Below are 6,205 nucleotides of genomic sequence, written 5' to 3' on the forward strand. Positions count from 1 at the left end.
AATATCAGGACCTGGAGCGCCAGTAATTGGCCATTTGGATTAATATCTGAGTTGGGTATTGAGATAGGCACATTTTCTATGAGTGAGGTAGAAGGTCTAGGGCTGTACTCTAGAGTTCCAGAAATTCAGCCTGGACTGTAACACAGGCTGGCCTTGGGTTGTCACCACAAGGTCCGGGGACTATGGGGGCACGTGCTGTTCTATGTCGTCTAGTAGGAACAGGTACCAGAAGGCTTGAACCTGAAAGACACATGGCTGCCTGGTATTGGATTTTTGAACAGGGCCAAAAGGCGAGAAACCACGGTCCCAAGATGAATCCCCATTCATGGAAGCATGGCCAGAGAAAGAGGGCTTTCCAGATGTGCTGATGTTGGATGTGGGATTTCCAGGAATCCTTAGTTGTAAAAGTGACTGGGCTTCAGGGCCCCAGGGTCCCGTTGCTCCTCAGACTGCCAGCAGGCAGGAGGAAATGCCAGGAGAGCCAGCTGAGTCATGTGGCACCAATGTTATGTAATGGCGGGAGATAGGACCTTTGCAGGCCTAGAGGCCACATGAGACAGACATACCATGCAGACAGAGCTTATGTGGGGAGTTTTTTTGGAGCAAGGGAAGGGAGTCAGGGAAGGGAAGAGAGAGGGAAAAGAGTAAGGGAGCACAGAGTACTCATGGGAAGAGCAAAAAGGAGAGAGAGACAGATATGCAGAGATAGAGAGAAAGAGGAAGAAGAAACAGAGAAGTAGGCTGAGTTCTGACTTTTAAAGGGACAAGGTACTGGGTGTGCACTCTGTCGGGTCCCCAGGGGCAGATTGCAGGAGGCTCTTCCAGTACCATTATTGTCTCAAAAATGATCTCTTCGTGAATTCAGTTCTCTTAATTTCGGATTTTATTCTGTGACCTCTGAAAACTGGTGCAGGCTACCTTCACGCAAGCGTGTGGTGTGCCTTTAGTGCACTCCTTCAACATTCTGTAGTAGTGGGGATCGGGACAACAGTCTCATATGTCTGTGTTTGCTCAGTCTCCTCTGGCACACCGCCATCCCGCCCTTTACTCCCACGCTGACCTCCCCTATTGTCCCCCTCTGATTTCATGTCGCATGTGTGTGTGCAGCTAAATCTGGATTCCACACGGAGAAAATGTGCAATTTTGTCTTTTTTCATGACCCATTCTTGCTCCTTACTAGATTTAGACCCCTCCTGTGCCTCCCGCACATACTCTCCCTCCCTCCCTCCCTCCCCCCCAGCCATATTTAAATCTAGACTCCAGAGATAAACACTGATGTCTGTCATTCTGAGTCTGCTTCTCTCTCCTACCATGAGGAGATCCTGAACCATCTATTTTCCTACATAGATCCTGATTTCATGCTCGGGGCTGACTAGTATTCTACAGCGCATGTGCCGGCTCTCTCCCCGCGCAACCATTTCCCTGGGTGGTGGACCCCTAGGCTGCTGAGGGCCTGGAATGCTGGCCATGGCTCTGCCTGTCGCCTGTCATTCTCATCGTTGTCTTTCAGGGCGGCTCCTCGGGAAAAGGCACAGCTCTCAAGGGCAGGTCAGACGCCGATCTGGTGGTGTTCCTTAACAATTTCTCCAGCTTCGAGGACCAGTTAAACCGACGCGGAAATTCGGGAACAGCTGTATGCATTGCAGCGTGAGGAACGTATTAGAGTGAAGTTTGAGATTCAGAGTTCATGGTGGCCCAACCCCCGGGCACTCAGCTTCACACTGAGCTCTCCCCGACTTCAACAGGAGGTGCAGTTTGATGTGCTGCCAGCCTATGATGTCCTGGGTAAGGCAGTCAGAGCCTCAGCGCCCCTTCCATCCTCTCTCTCATTTTTGTCGTGTGTGTGTGTGTGTGTGTGTGTGTGTGTGTGTGTGTGCATGTGTGGGGATGTCCACATGTGTGTAGATCTATGCACATGTTTGCAGGTGTGTGTAAAGACCAGAGGCCAGTCTTGGATGTCGGTTACTTAGGAGCTGCTTTTGTTGAGAAGCTGACCTGGAATTTGCTGGCCCACCTTGGTGGCTCTGGCAGTATGCAGCTGGAGTCAGTGGGGTGTGAGCTCTGATGGAGCTGCAACCACAACCTCGGGCAGCCTGGTGCCTAGGCATGTTTATTAGGTACAGCACAGGGTGAGGGAGGGGGTGGCTGGTGTGTAGTTGGTTTTTGTAGGAGAGGACTTAGGCTGTAAACAAATAGATTCAGATATATTCAGGTCTTCACTCAGGCTTCCTCCACTCCCTACAAGACAGCTTGGTTTGTTTGTCTCTTTGTTTGAGATAGTTGACCTTTGCCCTGGGGTCAGCTGATCTTGTCACATAATGTGCCTGAGGGGTCCTCTTGTCTCCATCTTCCCAGCAACGGGATTTCAGGTGTTGACCCCACCTCAGAATTTATGTGGGTGCTGGGAATCTGATTTTGGGTACTTCTGTTTGCCTATCCATCCCTTTAAGGGAGCCTTCTCCACAGCCTTAGGAGCATCCAACAGAGCACCTGCACAGTGGTCAGCTCTCTTCGTGGATGTGTGGAAATTCTGAGATTCTTAAAGTGGGACCGAGGTTTAGATAAGAATTAACATCTGTTTAATCTTCTGTCAAAGAGAAGGGGACTTCAGCCCTGTGCTGAGACCTGTGTGTGTAAATTACAAATTGGCCAACTCTACCCAAAAACACTCCCTGAAAGCACAGTGGGGACTTGGGGAGCTTAAAGGATAGTTGAGACTTTACATTTGGGGAGACCCAGCTCCCCTTGATGGCCACTGTGTGATCTGCTCCTATTAAGGTCACTTGCCCTTGGCTTAGGAGAGCCATATAAACAACACAGAGTCTCAGGCAGCAGAGAATGCGAGGCCAGCCTGGGAGTAGGAGCAGGGCAGCACGCTGCAGAAAACACAAGAGGCTTAGATACCAGCTGAAGGGAAGGGGCGCAAAGGCAGTAACCCAGAGATGAGCTGGGAGGTGACTCCCCAGGAGCCTGTTTTGGTCATGGACTTCCCCAGCCCCAGCAGCTTTCCAGTAGGGAATGGGGGCCACCACAGAAGGACCCCCTTGGAAATGACAGTGAGTGACAGCCCCAGAAAGGACCTCATTCACAACTCTACCCAAGACGACTTAGTCGGTGCCCCATTGTGTGGTGGACCTTGAAGCTGAAACTCTCCTGGGTCACTGAGTGATGGGCATGTTCCAGTATCACAGAGTGATTTTGCCATGTGCCAGCATCAAAGCCTGATGGTAAGGTCTGCCACAACCGTGGCCACATACGTGCACACACCTGAGACACAGCCTGCTGCCTGTCTAGTCTACGCAGATGTGCACATGCACCCCCACACAGTCACACAGCCATATGTGTTCCCTAGCCTGCTGCCTAACCACTCTACAAGCTCAGGACACACACACACACATAAACACACACACACACACACACACCCTATCACTCTCAAGATCTGGACAAACAAAACCACATAATATTCATTTAGGTACAACGGAAACTCATCCAGTGAAAACACACAGTGGCTGGGGAGACAGCTCAGTGGATAAAGGCAATTGCTACATAAGTATGAAGACCTGAGTTCAAATCACCAACACTTACCTAAACAGAAAGGACCACACATTGACCTCTAACCAAGGCTTACATGGCCAGAGACATGAGAATCTCTGTGGTCTGCTGGTTGCCAGCCAAACTCTTTGCCCACAAAGAGACCTTGTCTCAAAGGAAGAAGGTGAAAAACTATAAAGGGAGACACCTTATGTCTTCCCATGGCCTCTTAACATATGTGTATACTTTCTCTCAAACACACACAAACAACATATACATCAGACTCAAATAGGGCAGAGACATCATAAGCACGAGGTATATGACAGAAAATGCAACAGATGTCTCTGCAGTAAACTCCGACACAAGCAGGAGTGTACACATATGACATACACTGTGCAGAAGATGCTGGACACCAGGGCATGGTTGGCCATTCTTAGATGACCGTGCAGCTCTCCTGTGTGTGACCTCAGTGTGCTGTTTCCTCCCACCACTGTCTCCAGGACCAGCTGGTGGAAGGAACTTTCCAGGTGTATGCAGTCCTGAGGTGAGGGCCGACACATGGAGGAATGGGGAGTGATGCTTGCTGTGGTAAAACTCTACACTATTGAATGAACTCCATAGTCAATGAGCTTGTCACCCCCCAGGTAGACCAAAGCACCACAGAGAAGGGCTGTGCTATTAGCTGAATGGAGCTTCCTTGACAGGTCAACTCAACTACATCAAGCCTGACCCCCAAATCTACAGAAGCCTCATCCGTGAGTGCACCTCCCTAAGGAAGGAAGGCGAGTTCTCCACCTGCTTCACCTAGCTCCAGAGAAACTTCCTGAAGCATCGTCCACCCAAGCTGAAGAGTCTCATCCGCCTGGTCAAGCACTGGTACCGACTGGTATGGCATCTGGTCCAGCCACTGTGGGCCCCATCTTACAGGGCAGAGAATGGAGGGGGTGATGAAGAGGAAGAAAGATGAGGAGCAAGGAGGGAGGGAAGGAGCGGTGGGAAGGGAAAGAGAGCTGAGAGGTGAAGGGGAAGTCAGGGAGGAGATGCTGTAGGAGAGGGAGGGAGGGAGGGAGGACCTGGGAGGAAGGAGGGCTTCCCATGTTGTTAGGAATGGTTTCTTCTAGTCCAGTTTCCGTTCAGCTAACTCACTCTTCAGCTGCAGCTAATTCATTGGTCATTGTACACTCTGGATTTCTCTTTCTTTCTTGCATTATTTAGAGACAGGGTCTCACTAGGAAGCTATTGATGTCCTGGAACTCACTATGCAGACCAGGCTGGCCTTGAACCCACAGTTCTGCTTACCTCTGCCTCCTATTGCTGGGATAAAAGATACACACCCTCACACCAAACCTCATTTATGGATTTCTAGTGTCTTTTTACTGCATTGGTACTTTCTATGGCTTAGATTTTCCTGATGTGTCAAGCTATACTTTCTTTACATTCCCATCCTGCAATGTTTCTGGAGATTTTATAGTGTGTGAGATAGATCTGGTGCGGTATATGTATACCTGCTCTTGGGAGCACCTGTCTATGGTGTGCATGTGTGTACATAAGCATGTGGAGATGTGAGATAGATCTGGTGCGGTGTATGTATACCTGCTCTTGGGAGCACCTGTCTATGGGTGTGCATGTGTGTACATAAGCATGTGGAGACCAGAGAGCGATGCCAGGTCCTCAGTCACTCTCCACCTTTTATGTCCAGGCAGGGTCTCACACTTGAGCCCACAGTGTGCTGAATCAGCAGTTCTGGATCGTCATATAGTCCTGGGGACCCCCATTTCCATCCACTTAGGCTGGGATGAGGAGTGGGTTCCTCACAAGCCTGACAGTCATGTGCTTCCTGGGATCTGAGAACTGGTTCTCACCCTTGCAAGGAGAGGGTGGCACTTTACCCACAGGGCATCTCCCTAGCCTTTCCCCAGTTATTTCAGAGTCTGTGATAAAACCATCAATGGTGAGCACCATTACTATCCCGCCCCTACCCTCACTCCCTGGCTGTCAATCATGGTGTCATGATTCCTCCTGTGCCTGCTGGTAAATGCTCAGTCTCTGTGGACCACACGGTCTCCATCTCAACCACACAGCCCTTGGCTATAGCATGGAAGTGCACATAGACCGAATCTACAAGGATGGGTATGACTGTGTGTCAGTAAACCTGTGATGACATCAGGTGGCAGCTGAACTGACCCCGTGAGAAGTGGTCTCCACACCAGCTGACAGCCCTTTTTTTTTTTTTTTTGTTTTTGTTTTTGTTTTTTCGAGACAGGGTTTCTCTGTAGCTTTGGTGCCTGTCCCGGAACTAGCTCTTATAGACCAGGTTGGCCTTGAACTCCCAGAGATCCGCCTGCCTCCGAGTGCTGCGAGTGCTGCGATTAAAGGTGTGTGCCACCACCGCCCCGCTGACAACCCTGTTCTTCTCACTGCCTTTCTCTTCTCAGTGTAAGGAGAAGCTGAAGAAGCCGCTGCCCCCACAGTATGCCCTGGAGCTGCTCACAGTCTATGCCTGGGAACAAGGGAGTGGAGGCACTGAGTTCAACACAGCCCAGGGCTTCCAGACAGTCTTGGAACTGGTCACCAAGTATAGGCAGCTTCGAATCTACTGGACAAAGTATTATGACTTTCAAGACCAATACATCTCCAGCTACGTGCTCAGTCAGCTCAGAGGAACCAGGTAGAC

At 50.3% G+C, this 6,205-nt stretch overlaps 1 pseudogene; it reads left to right on the plus strand.

Moving 5' to 3' along the window:
* LOC126494289 (2'-5'-oligoadenylate synthase 1A-like) overlaps positions 1 to 6,203 on the plus strand; it is a 10,695-nt pseudogene extending 4,492 nt beyond the window's left edge.
* The last annotated feature ends 2 nt before the right edge of the window (positions 6,204 to 6,205 follow it).

The sequence above is a fragment of the Alexandromys fortis genome, unplaced genomic scaffold, assembly GCF_014885135.2.
Source record: "Alexandromys fortis isolate MF-2015 unplaced genomic scaffold, M_Fortis_MF-2015_v1.1 scaffold_382, whole genome shotgun sequence".
Lineage (NCBI taxonomy): Eukaryota > Metazoa > Chordata > Mammalia > Rodentia > Cricetidae > Alexandromys > Alexandromys fortis.